The 15,523-nt window shown below is 37.0% G+C and overlaps 1 protein-coding gene across 1 annotated transcript in view; it reads left to right on the forward strand.

Moving 5' to 3' along the window:
* LOC118764652 (C-type lectin BML-2-like) overlaps window positions 1-15,523 on the forward strand; it is a 211,924-nt gene that overhangs the window by 28,413 nt on the left and 167,988 nt on the right. The window lies entirely within an intron of this gene.

The following is a 15,523-nucleotide window of genomic DNA, read 5'->3' on the forward strand; positions in this document are numbered from 1 at the left end:
GTGGAAACTATCATTCATGACTATTTGCATATGCAAACGGTGTCTGCCAGATGGATTCCCAGGTTGCTCACACCATTCCAGAAGCAAGAACGCGTCGAGTGCTCGAGTATGAATTTGGAGATGTGTCAAGAAGATGAGTCAAACTTTTTCAAAAGTCTGATTACACAGGATGAAACCTGGGTCCATCACAATGATCCAGAGACCAAAGCCCAGTCAATGCAGTGGAAGCACCGTGACTCACCCTCTCCAAAGAAGGCAAGGGTGCAGCCCTCCGCTGGCAAGGTCATGCTCACAGTCTTCTGGGACCAGGACGGAGTAATTATAATAGATTTCTTGGCAAAGGGTACCACAATTACAGGAGTCTATTATGCTTCACTTTTGAGGAAATTAAGAGAAGCTATCAAAATCAAGAGGCGGGGCAAGATCAGCAAAGGCATCCTCCTCCTGCAGGACAACGCTCCAGTCCACAACTCGCGTGTCGCCAGATCAGAAGCACAGGCGTGCGGCTATGAACTCATCCCCCATCCCCCCTACTCTACTGACCTTGCACCCTCTGATTTTCCCCTCTTCTCAGCCATGAAGTTGTTTTTGAAAGGAAAGCGTTTCCCAGATGATGCAGCCTTGATTTCTGAAGTCACGTCGTGGTTGGAGGACCAAGCTGGGGTCTTCTACAAAAACGATCTCCAGAGCTGCATCAAACAATGGGAGAAATGCGTAACTCTGGGTGGTTCCTATGTAGAAAAAGACTAATAACTGTGCCAAGTTTCGTTGCTCTACTGCTATGGGAAGTGGGTCAGGGCCATTACTTATTGAACGCCCCTCGTAAGTCTATGAGGGTTGATTATAACATACCCATGATAATGTACAAATATATGCATATATTTGCATGTGAGCACAGTTAAATATGTGTATATATATCTTTGCATAACTTTTTTTCTATTTTTGGTTTCTGATTCTTAGCTTATAATTATATAGCATGATTTATCGCCCCAGAATTCCATAAGTAAATACCCAAAGCAGTCTTCATAGAAACCACATAATAAGTAAGGGATTACTAATAACAATTCAGATGCAATCTGGCTTTATCAAGTATATTGAAATAAAGGTTCTCAATATATATGTATAAACACTCTAATAAAGTATAAAGATAATAAAATAAAATGGAGAAAAATAAATAGATGCTTGATTCATTTTATTTGTATCAAAATGGAAAAGTAATGCAAAGTAAAAGTGATACATGTAAGAATAAGGATAAAAGAAAACGGATCAACAAAGCAACCAAAAAATATCCTCTCAAAATCCTACACATGTTTCAATCCGACAGCATGTTTGAATCATCAACATTCAAACGATTGTAGATGTAAGAAAGCATATATTGCCGGGTATCTCCAAGGAAACGTAAGTATATTTTCCGGGCTTGAATTACGTAATAACTAATTTCAGGACTGTATTTTGAAACTGGTTGATGTGTTGATCCGGTTTTTTTTATCCTTAATCTTATAAGTATCACTTTTTGCATTACGTTTCCATTGTGATACAAATAAGATGCACCAAGTATCTATAATATTTTTTCTTTTATCTATCTATCTATCTATCTATCTATCTATATCTATCTATCTATCTATCATCTATCTATCTATCTATATCTATCTATCTATCTATCTATCTATCTATCTATCTATCTATCTATCTATCTATCTATCTATCTAACTATCTATCTATCTATCTATCTATCTATCTATCTATCTATCTATCTATATATATATATATATATATATATATATATATATATATATATATATATATATATATATATATAATCGGTCGCTTGTTCATTAGTACCAATATGCAAACTCTGAAAGATATTTAAAAGAATTATGTTTTGCGTAGTCGCTGGATATGGCCGGCCAAAACGTTACAATTAGTTTCACGTGTATTACCGTTCTTAATATAAGTGACACATCAGATTTGCTGGTTTGAAGCAGGGAACCACTTTACTAACGGAACTAAAAATACAGTATGAGTCAGTCTGGATTGTAACAAAAAACCTGAAACGACATTCTTCGAAGGAAAATCTTGTGGGTGCTACGGATTCATTCCCCCTTGACCATTTCCACTTGTATTTTAATTGTGTCAGTTCATATACGGTTTTTCATCAGTTGTCAGCAAGCGGAGAATTCCATGCTTTCAATGCAAATCTTTCGACATAAGAGGACAAAATAAAAACATTTTTTGAATTTCAGAAGTCCCTAGGTGAGTATTCACAATTTTGAAAGTGAGATGCTCTTATGAGAAAATTACTAGCTCAAGAGATGGAATTCCTTGCCTACTGACTTGTGAACGGAAATCGTACATAAACCTACTCGTCCGGACACAGCTAAAACTGGTCAATGAGAAATAGCTCCACTTCACCAAGAAGGGTTTTTCCCCTCGAAGAATTTCGTTTAAGACTTTTTTTTTCAAACTTCTATCTCCATTAGTAAGGACGTTATGTGCCTCCATCTGGTTTATCGCTTGTGTTACTAATAGCAACAAGAGATGTGAAACCAATGGTAAATTTCTGACCAATCACAACCAAAGTTAACATTACATTTGTGTGTGCATGTGTGGGTTTGTGAGTGTGTGTTCGTGCGTTCGTGTGTGTGTACGTGCGCGCGTGTGTGTATATATGTATATATATATGTATGTATATATATATATCTATATATAAATATTTATATATATACAGTGTGTGTGCGTGTATGTGTATGTGTGTGTGTGAATGTGTGTGTGTGTGCGTGCGTGTGTGTGTGTGTGTGTGTGTGTGTGTGTGTGTGGAATTACGTTTCGTTCTGCCAAACATTTATAGAACAACTATCTCGCATATTTGCATCCCTATGTTCGGGTTGCGACAAGGAACGTCATTCCATCCGAAATCTGCGGTTGGCACAAGGCTAACACAGTGTTCATTTCCACCAGAGGGATTAGGATAAAACCAACGAGAATATGTTAGTGCTTCTCCAGTTTGCCATACAAAGACGTTCTTGTTAAGATCTCTACTTGATCCAATATAATACTGACCTGACTGCGCCGCAGCTGAAAACAAACGGAAAACAAAAAATTTGATTAATAATCAGCTTGAAGACATTCGTTATAATTCGATACATGTTTGAGCAAATATATTGTCTTGTAGTAGTAGTAGTAGTAGTAAGTAGTAGTAGTAGTAGTAGTAGTAGTAGTAGTAGTAGTAGTAGTAGTAGCATTAGCTGTTGTTGTTGTTGCTGGTGTGATTGTTGATATTTAGCTCAGATTACTCATGACATCCTGTCTTATTTGTGTTTACATGGTGTATACTTGACTATACACTGCATTTCGAGAAACAGTCGACTCCCATCTTCTGTAAGATGAACGCTCATTCAGTGTACATATTTTTCCTCACTGTGTCGCAGCACACTTAGAACCCACATATGACCTGCTTGTGTGCGCCGTAATTTTAGTGTACTGGAAAATTAGCGAAAAATTTTGAATTATGGCAAAGTAATCACATAACCTAACGTATATATTAATTTAAATTGATTTCTTGTTACGTACATCAGTAAACTAGATACTGAAATCTCTTCGTCGATTCTGGCGGCAAGAACATTTCAGCAACTGTGACGAAATATTTCAAAATACACTATGTTTTCATGTTCTTCGTATATAAAATGAAATTAACCGCAAATTATTGTCTAATGCTGGCTATATAGCAAGTAAATTATCTATTTCTTCTGTTTGCATATGAATTCAAAACTAAACAGACTGAACCTTTCAAGTTATTGGAATTTAAAAGGATGACTATTATGAATTCGTTGATTAATTTAATCGACTCTTGCATTCTCCTACAAGCATTGATGTTGTATTGATAAAAACCAAAATCAAAATTCAAAGGAGGATTATTTCGTTGAGACTGTATTTATATTGTCAATAATGTATCTGTAATAGGGAAACTCAATACTCTAACTCGACATGATACTACTGTCGTTATTAATACTGAAGAGGGTGTAGTCCGAAAGATGTTCCATAGAACGAAAAGATTGATTCAAAAGAAAATTCATACGTTAAATTCTCTAACTATTTATAACAATACGATTTATAAAAAATATATTTTCTTAGTTTCAACGCTCTATTCGAATTTTTACGTATAACAAACAGTATAAAATCTAAAATAAATCATTACTTAAGTTATTCTTAACTGGCAAAGTCATTTTCTTTTGTAAACTCATTGGCAGTAAATGACAATATAAATCTTTAAACAATAAATGAAATTAAATTATTACATTTGATGTATTCCCAAAAAGAGAAACACTCAGAACATAGTGTACAAATCAGAGAAACATTAGCAGGAAAACGGAATTTTGTTTGCAAAATGGGAGGAAATTGCAATTTTGAGTGACATTAAATCTGTTATAGTTTATGATATGAGGTATATCATGTGTACATTTGTATACACACACACACATATATATATATATATATATATATATATATATATATAATATATATATATATATGTATATATATATATGTGTGTGTGTGTGTGTGTGAGAGAGAGAGAGAGAGAGAGAGAGAGACAGACAGACAGACAGACGTGTTGCATGTGTGTATTAAATAGTAAAATGTTGCTCACTCCGTGATAATTGTGCTTTTAGATAGTTCATTACTTCATCATTTTTAATGTGAATAAGTCGTCCTCGATCCTTATTGCAATTGTCTGCAGCGTTATTCCATGAAGTTATCGTGGAGCCTATTTGATAACACAATCTCAATTCTGGTTGGTAAGTATAGCCGGCTGACGTCGGACATTCGGCTTTAGGAAGACAAGAGAAATATATTTCATGTGTTAGATCATTTTGAAAAGTAATGACTTATGTTAATTTCAGGACGCTACTAACTATTATCTGACTGTTTCTCCTTCCCATTGCGCCCCAAATGAGCCTAATTTACAACTGCACACTGACAAGTAGAATTGGTAGACATTTCCTTACTAATTTCGTTTTGGAATACACAACATATCTCTTTCTAGAATTTCCTTTTCTTCAGCACTCTCTCAATCTCCTGTCAATATAGTTACGAGGGGCGTTCAATAAGTAATGCCCCTGACCCACTTCCCATAGCAGTAGAGCAACGAAACTTGGCACAGTTATTAGTCTTTTTCTACATAGGAACCACCCAGAGGTATACAGTTCTCCCATTGTTTGATGCAGCTCTGAAGACGGTTTTTGTAGAAGACCCCAGCTTGGTCCTTCAACCATGACGTGACTTCAGAAAACAAATCTGCATCATCTGAGAAACGTTTTCCTTTCAAAAACAACTTCATGGCTGGGAAGAGGGGAAAATCAGAGGGTGCAAGGTCAGGAGAGTAAGGGGATGGGGGATGAGTTCATAGCCGCACGCCTGTGCTTCTGATCTGGCGACACGCGAGTTGTGGACCAGAGCGTTGTCCTGCAGGAGGAGGATGCCTTTGCTGATCTTGCCCCGCCTCTTGATTTTGATAACTTCTCTTAATTTCCTCAAAAGTGAAGAATAATAGGCTCTTGCAATTGTGGTACCCTTCGCCAGGAAATCTGTCATCACTACTCCGTCCTGGACCCAGAGGACTGTGAGCATGACCTTGCCAGCGGAGGGCTGCACCCATGCCTTTTTTGGAGAGGGTGAGTCACGGTGCTTCCACTGCATTGACTGGGCTTTGGTCTCTGGATCATCGTGATGGACCCAGGTTTCATCATGTGTAATCAGACTTTTGAAAAAGTTTGACTCATCTTCTTGGCACATCTCCAAATTCACCCTCGAGCACTCGACGCGTTCTTGCTTCTGGAAAGGCATGAGCAACCTCGGAATCCATCTGGCAGACACCGTTTGCATATGCAAATGGTCATGAATGATAGTTTCCACAGACCCGGTACTAATCTTGACCTCATGGGCTATTTGGCGAATAGTTATGCGTCGATCTTCCAAGACGGCAGCCTCAACTTGACGGACAGGTGCCTCATCAGTGGCAGAAGGGGGCGACCAGATCTGGGAGCTGTTTCCACAGAGTTCCGACCATGTGTGAATTCACGATGCCAGCGTTTTACAAGGTCATATGATGGGGCATCATCACCATAATTACTTTCATTTCATCAAAAGTCTCCCGTGGTGTGCGTCATTTCAAATACAAAAACCGGATCACTGCTCGACACTCAACAGGCTCCATTTCACACTTGACTCTGTTCAAACACCTGTAAATCAGAAATCACAATTAGTTCAGAGCTGTAATTTGCCGCCTCATCTATAGAGATACAAATAATTGCACCTGCAAAATTTCAGCTTGATCAAACAACTGCAAGTGCGTCAGAGGCATTACTTATAAACGTCCCTTGCACCAGCACTGACAGTTGCTTTATTCATCAAAATATAACAAGATGGTATTCTAACCCCCAACATTAGAATTGTATGTTTGAGAGCTGGGGCTAAACTCATCTAATTTGGTACTGCTTACTTTTTTATGAACGTGTATAGAAACAGACTACTGCATCATTAAAGCTTAGCAAAACAAACCTTTTAACTTAAAAAAAATCCGACTGTTGCTCTTATCTCAAGCATCCCTAATTTTATTGTAAAATAGTCCCTTCTTTATTTCCATGAAATTTTTCCGTCACTCAGTGATTCCTAAGGATCACATTTATAAGAGACCTTATTTCGCACATGACACACCAATTTCGTTATAAACCATATTGTAGATTTGATGTCTTGTATAATTTCTAACTATAGCTGATTGTGAAAATTCCAGTAAAGAGATGGTCATTTAAAAACTTCAGCCTTCCAATAATCACATTGATTGAGAGATTCTTAACAAATCGTTCGTCGTTGCATACAAGACGACTGGATTTTAAGGAATCTTTAACTGTCGACTGAAGTGTTTCAAAAGGGTTAATTCATCTCCATTCTTAGCCCTTCTAACTGCAATAGCAATGTCATCTAAGTCACTTAGATCCAATAACTCAAATGCAGATAAAACTATTTTGAATTCCACCCTTCTTTTAAATATATATGCAAAATATATTCCGCTAGTTATTATAGCTCACGAAGTGTTGTAACAACAGTATCTCTATTTAATCATTCGAATTGCTAGATATAACAGCTATATTTCCCACAAATCACACTATATATTATTATAAACAATGGGGGGTAATTTCATAACAGCTGGTCTGATAACAGTGAAGTTTCAAAACCTAAGGAGCAAAAGTGGGAGGGTATAAGGTAGAAGATGTAAGATCTGCTCTCGAGAAGTCAAACAAATGGCAGTCTCCAGGAAAGGATAAACTTCCTAACTTCAGGTTGAATACCTTCGCAGAGAGTCATGAACTACTAACAGAACTTTACAATGACGCTTTGCAACAACCTAGTATGATTCCCTCTTGGTTAGTTAATGGACCAAACAAATGGACCAAAATATTAGAGATACATAACCTGCTTAACAACAATTTATAAAACGCTAACATCTGTCCTGACTAAATATACCTATAGTCTTTTAATATAAAGTGGCATATTCCCTAATGAGCAAAAAGGATGTAAACGTGGATGCTATGGTTGTAAAGACCAGCTACTCATCAATAAGATGATCTTAGAAGATTGTCACAATTGACACAAAACTTGTCAATAGCCTAGATTGACTATAAAACAGCTTTTGATAGACTACCACATAACTGGATTAAGAAATTTTAAAACATATTTTTGTGCTCGAGGGACCTAACGCGCTTTTGATACTTTGCTATGCCAGTAACTTTAGTACACACCTTGTACTTGATAGTTTCTATGGTGGTATCGATGTCAAATATCGTTTTCATATATATGAAAACTATATTTGACATCAATACCACAATATAGGTCTAACATAGAATGTTTGGAAAACCTTAAGTTTGACAAAACTACCAAACCTACAGAAACCGGAAAATTAAAGAAAAAATATAATATAAAAATCATTCTTGACATTGATGCCACCATAGAAACCATCAAGCAAAAGGTGTGTGCTAAAGCTGCCCGCATAGCAAGGTATGAAAAGCGCGTTAGATTCTTCAAGGACAATAATATGTTTAAAAATACCCCCAAATCTTTTTACAGGAAGACAAGGGGAAATACCAGTTACAGTAAAGTCTCACCCATCAAAAGAAGTGCAGAAATTTTGGAATAATATTTGGGCAGAAGAAAAAAACACAGAATGAAAAACACCCTGTATTAATAGAATATCTGCAGACTTAGACTCCTTAGAAGAGCAAAAGTGGGAGGGTATCAAGGTAGAAGATGTAAGATCTCTCAGGAACTCAAGCAAATGGCAATCTCCAAGAAAGAATAAAATTCTTAACTTCTTGTTGAATGCCTTCCCAGGGAGCCATGAACTGCCAACAAAACTTTACAACGACGTTTTGCAACAACCTACTATGATTCCCTCTTGGTATTACATTCCTACTTCCAAAATATGAGGTGTAGGAGTGGCTCTGTGATAAGTAGCTTGCTTAACAACCACATGGTTTCGGGTTCAGTACCACTGCATGACACCTTGGGCAAGTGTCTTATACAATAGCCTCGGGCCGATCAAAATCTTGTGAATGGATTTAGTAGACAGAAACTGAAAGAAGCCCGTCGTATATATATATATATATATATTATATATATATATATATATATATATATATTATATATATATATATATATATATAATATATATATATATATATATATGAAATGAAGAAAATGCTGACAAAATAATTTAAGTAATTTAAGTAATTTAATTAGGTGAAGTTCTTTTTACCGGTTGCGCATTTGTTATGCTTATCAAAATTTTTTTAAGAGAGATGTAGTTAATCTTTACTCCAACATCCCCCACAACCTAGGAATAGAAGCTATCCAATTCTGGCTGGATAATTACTCCAACGATCTCCCACACCGCATCAAAAAGGAATTTATTTTAGAAGGACTCAAATTCATCTTAGAGAATAATTTATTCACCTTCAACAACAAATTCTACAGACAGAAATCAGGGACGGCAATGGGAACGAAAACAGCTCCCACTTACACCAACCTAGTCATGGGATACCTGGAAATCACCCTCTATAATAACGTTCTTAACCAATTTGGCACCACTCTTCACACACACATAGAGAAGAACTGGAAGAGATATCTTGATGACTGCTTCATCCTTTGGTCCGAAACCGTCGAGAAGCTTAAAGAATTTCACATCCTTATAAATGGGCTCAACACAAACATTATTTTCACAATGGAATACAGCCCTCAACAAATTCACTTCCTCGACATCCTCATTAAAATTCACAACAAAAAAATAGAAACAGACATATACTACAAGCCCACAGACTCCAAGCAATACCTCCCTTTCAATTCATGCCACCCTAGACACGTTAAAATTAACATTCCCTACAACTTAGCCAAGAGAATTTGCACTATAGTCTCCAATAAAAACACCCGTCTCTTACGTCTACAAGAACTCAAGGACACATTAACAAGCAGGTATTACCCCACGTCACTAATTGACAATGGGATCCAACGCGCCCTAAAACTCAGCACACAGGAACTTAGACACCCTAAACCTGTTATATCGAAACCCCATACTCTACCATACATCTCTACACATAACCCCCTCAACAATGAAGCTTTTGACACCATCCTCCAGAACATTCCTCTGTTAAAAAAGGACCATAGAATGAACCAAATCCTCCTAACACACGAAATCATAAAGAGCAAAAGGCGACCCAAATCATTGAAAACCATCTTAACAAATGTCAAATACTGCCAACCACAACAACTAAACCCACAGTAAACAAATGCAATAGACCCAATTGTGGTATATGCATCAACCTAATAGAAGGTCCGGAATTCTTTTTTAAACAAGGACAACGTTTCACAGTAAAACACAACTTCACATGCGCATCAGAAAACCTAGTATATGTCTTAACTTGCTCGGGCTGTAATGAAAACTACATAGGCCAAACTAAAAATAGCCTCCGCCAACGCATGACTGTCCACAGATCCCAAATAAAAATACAGGAATACAGAAAAATAGCACTTAGTGCACATATTGATACCTGTGCCGCACAACTTCATCCCAATTTTAGAATCTTTCCCCTCTACAAATTTAAAGACAATGCCACTCATACCCAGCGAATAACCATGGAATCCCACCTTATTAATAAATACAGACCACTTCTAAACACATCCCCCTAACACGAACCCACAACAAACACACTTACACCTGCACATACCCTACACACACTTTTACCCAGATATTAACACCATGACACACGCAAATATATGGTTCCACACATACACATAACTGGATACGAGTGCAAAACATCCAACACTATTTTTGGAAATGACTGTAAATATTGACTTCACACAAACACGTTGCTTCCCGATACAGGCACAAGGCCAGCAGAACTATAAATATTGAAAATTGTACCCACACACGCACACATATATACACGCGCGCGCGCCCCAACATACATATAAACACACACACACACACACACACACACACACACACACACACACACACAGAGACGCACACGTACATACATATAGCTCTTCCTATCCTAAACGAACTTACTTATCCAGCTCAAATTCAGTCAAACGGAAAATACACTCCCTAACTACGCGCTAAAAAGCTATTTAAAATATCCACATGACGTCTACTGACCAGCCTGAACAATAAGAATTTTCAACAACGCTATTTTCGAAAATTCTAAACATTCACGTGACCTCTCTATTATGACCACATCCACGTGACCTCTTTATTATGACCAATGAGAAATTTTAGGCGCGACACTAGCCAAATTTTAACTTCTCTGGAGCCTTTTTTCTTACCCCAACACCAATTTCCATTCAAACATTCACATGACCCCTTCATAATGACCAATCAAAATTGTATTGAACATTGTCCACAAAAAATTTTAGGCACGAAACCAAGCAAATCTTAAACAACTCTGGAGCCTCTTTTTTCACATATACGAGACAGCAAACCCAACATAAAGTCAGATAAGAGGAAAAAATCCATCAGAAAGGAACTCTATCTCTCTTTAAAAAAATTTGATAAGCATAACAAATGCGCAACCGGTAAAAAGAACTTTCACCTAATTAAATTACTTAAATTACTTATATTATTTTGTCAGCATTTTCTTCATTTCCTTTTTTATATATCACAACGGGTGTTCCACATCTCCTTTTTTAATATATATATATATAATATATATATATATATATTATATATATATATATATATAATATATATATATATATATATATATATATATATGTATGTATGTATGTATGTGTGCGTATATGTTTCTGTGTCTGTTTTTGTCCCCCCAACATCACTTGACAACCGATGCTGGTGTGTTTACGTCCCATAACTTGCTCGGTTCGGTAAAAGAGACCGATAGAATAAGTACTTGGCTTAAAAAAGAATAAGCCCTGGGGTCGATTTGCTCGACCAAAGGCGGTACTCCAGCATGGCCACAGTCAAAATGACTTAAACAAGTAAAAGAGTAAAGAGAGTGTAAACAAATAAACCCAAATATTATACATCCATAACCTGCTTAACAACAATGTCTAAAATACTAACATCCGATTTGACTGAATATACCTATAGTTTCTTAATAGAAAATGGCATATTGCATAATGAGCAAAAAGGATGTGCGTGGGTCCTATGGTTGTAAAGATCAGCGAATCGCCAATAAGATGATCTTGGAAGATTGTAACTAACGACACAAAAATTCTCGATAGCCTGGGCAGACAATAAAAAAGATTTTGATTGTCTACCGCGTAGGTGGATTAAGGAATGTCTGGAAATGTATAAATTAGCACCTACTCTGATAAACCTCTTGTTTGTAAGTATGAGATCATGGAGAACCACACTGATTTTGAACAGTGACAATGAATCTCTTAATGCTGGAGATATAAGAATTTCATGTGGCATTTTCTAGAGTGACTCACTATCACCACTCCTCTTTTCTTTAGCCTTTTCTCTTAATGCCTCTCTCGAAATTGCGCGATGATGTACAATACGGCTATAAAATGTTTGATAAAATTATGCTTAGAAAATTATATTTAGAAAATTATAAATCATCTCATTTACATGGACGATATAGAGCTCATTGCAAGAAAAGGAAATGACCACAACTAGAGGTCTTACTAGCGATTGTTAAACTATTCAGTTCAGTGATGACATCAGAATGCAATTTGTCTTCGAGAAATGTGCAAAAGCTACCTTTATCAAAGCAAAATTGACAGAAACATCCAAAGTTAATCTTGACCAGCTGAATATCATAAAGGAGCTAGAAGCGGCGTAGAGCTACGAATACCAGTTTCAATATTAATAACTGGTCAATTACTGAAATATGTAAACTTGAAAGAAAACACGAAAATTCTTAACATTGTATAGAATGCACCACACAAAGGCAGATATAGAAGGAATTTACCTGTCAATAAAAGAGGATGGCCGTGGACTCATATAACTGGAATTAATAATGAATATTGCCACAATTGGCCTAGACAACTACTTGAAAAACTCTGAGGACTGGATGTTAAAACTTGTCTCAAAGTATGAAGTAAGTAAGCATCATACTCAGTAACAAAACAGGTGAAGTAATATCTAAGTGATTTCCAAATACAACAAATTCCAGAATTAGATGTACTAGAAACACGCACAGAAAAAGCTAAGCGTATGAAAACCCGTACTAAACTGCTGCCCTAGATATTCTTACTGATAAATAGCAAGAAAAACCTCTTAATGGCAAATACCCAAAGAGAGCTATTAGTGCCGATGTTGACAAAGCCCTTGCCCATCAATGGTTAGTGTTTTTGTGCTTAAAACCAGAAACGGAAGAGTTTATGATAGCGGCCCAACATCAATGCCTACCTACAAGAAAATACCAGGCCAACATGTTAAAGAACGGCAGTAGCTCAACATGTCGTGTATGTCAGCAAAAAATGTAACAGTTGACCATGTTGTCTCCATGTGCAGTCTTCCTGCGCCTACAGCGTATCTCAACAGATATGAGAGAGCAGCACAATATATTCACTGGGTAATTTGCAAAAACCTGGACCTACCACATGATAAAATAACTGGTGGGACGACAAACCACCTCCAGTGCTTGAAAATGATCACATCTCACTTCTCTTGAACTTCACCGTTCAAGGCCAGACATTATATTGAAAGACTTCTGGCAAAAATCAAGCTTCCTCATTGATATGACTGTCCCAATTGACATAATTGTATCTGTCAAGATCTACAACAAATTGTGCAATACCTGTTATCATAGGTGCCCTAAGAATGATAGTAAAAGGGACTGAGTCTTACCTAGCTCAGATACCAAAATGGCAGAAATTCAAAGGGTAATGCTCATGGGATCTGCCCATATCGTACGTAAAATCAATCTCAAACTTTAAAACAGATTCATAACTGTCATATGTTTTTTTAAACATTCTCAATTACAATATTATATGACACTCTAGGCATGACACCAACATGAACTCGTAACTTGTTATCTCTTGAGGTCTCTGGGTGAGACTTGGAGCCAACTTTCACAAATAGTAGGTCGTGAATTATGAAATTTGTAGTAAGGTATGTAGTAACTTTTGACAGCTGATCATTTTGCGCCATTATAATATTTTTACAACCTTTATTTTTTGTAAGAAAGCTGACACATCTATTCCTTTATTATAACTCATTTTGCGCTTTATAAAGTATTTATAAATCGTTTTTGCTATCTTTGTTTAGAGATGGATAAGTCGGAAATTCGTAGTTTTGAAATATGAGTTTTTCTTGGAAATACAGCATCACAGACGGCTCGGAATATTAATGGAGTATTTCATTCTAATGTTATTACACAGCAGACAGTAACAAATTGGTTTGCAAAATTTCATTCTCACAAATGAGCAACGTGGTCGACCAGAAACGATGGTGGATAATGACGAACTGAAAGCCAGATCCTTCTCAAAGTGCCCGCAAATTATCGTTGTTGTTTGGTGTTAGCAAGCAAACACTATTGAGTCAGCTATTTCAAATCGGTAAAGTGAGAAAGATGGATAAGTGGGTTCCGCATGAACTCAATGAAAATCTGAAACAGCAACGTTTGGAAGCCTACATTATGTTACTTGCTCGTTAGAAAAATGAATAATTTTTGAATCGAACTGTAACATGTGATGGGAAATGGATCCAATAGAACAGCCGTAAAGATTCAGTACAATGGTTGAACAAAGACGAGCCACCAAAACAGACTCCAAAAAGTAAAATCCATCAAGCTAATGGTGTGTGTTTGGTGGTCTGGCGCAGATGTCATTTATTATGATATTATTAAACCTGGCTTATCAATCACAGCCAAACTATACTGCAGCCAACTGGACCAAATGATGCAGAAACTTATAAAAAACAGCATAAATTAGTCAACAGATCCACTTCTGTTTTATTGCAGGACAACGCCAGACCACACATCACAAAAATGACATTGCCGAAACTACTGGATTTGGAGTTGGAAGGTCTCCATCATCCTCCATACTCATCTGATGTTGCCCCCACTGACTACCACTTCTTCCAGAATTTGATTAACTTTTTGACAGGAGAAAAAATAATTCCCACGATGCTGTAAAACAGGTCTTCCAAGATTTTATTGACTCTAGATTTCCAGGCTGTTCGCAAAAACAGAGCCTGAAAGAGAGAGGCTGGTGGAGACTGCAGATGTTCAGCAAGGATATAGGGATGAAATTCAGCATCTCGAAGTTTGCGGTGCTCACTTAAAAACGAGAGAAAAGAGAGATTGTAGGGGCATAGGATTGCCCAACGGAGAGAGAATTGAATACCCAATTGATGATGGGTTCAAGTACCTTGGGATCCTGGTGCTGGACAATATCTTGCACAGAGAAATAAAAGACAAACTCATCACTACATATTCGAAGCACCTCAAACTTCTTTTGAAATCAAAACTCAGCCCAAGGAAACTTGTGACTGCCATTGACATATGGGCAATTGCTGTAGTCCGCTAAAGTGCTACCATCCTGAGATAGACACAAGCGGAGATTCACAAACTCGATCACACTCCCCGAAAACAATGATAATGCATGGTGTCCTCCAACCTAAAGCGAATATACAGAGGCTGTACGCGAAGAGGTGTAAAAGTAAATGTGGGATGAGTGCACCAAAGTGAAAATAAGTACCATGGCAGAAATACTTTGTAAATAAAAACAAGACTTGCTACACTATGCTGCTAATGCAGAAGGATTTACCAAAAATGGGCTTAAGAGCGCTCATGAATTCCAATCACGAACGGCCAACGATAGAGAAAAGGAACCCTATACCGCATGGAATTACAGTTCCACTATCGAACTAACTACTTAAAAGACCAAGAAGCATCATGGAGGTGGCTCAGCAAGAGTGACCTAAAAAAGAAACTGAAAGCCCAATTATAGCTACCCAGGATCAGGCATTGAATATCAACTCAGTGAAAATTGATATAGATCA

This window comes from Octopus sinensis, linkage group LG1 (assembly GCF_006345805.1).
Source record: "Octopus sinensis linkage group LG1, ASM634580v1, whole genome shotgun sequence".
Taxonomy (NCBI): domain Eukaryota; kingdom Metazoa; phylum Mollusca; class Cephalopoda; order Octopoda; family Octopodidae; genus Octopus; species Octopus sinensis.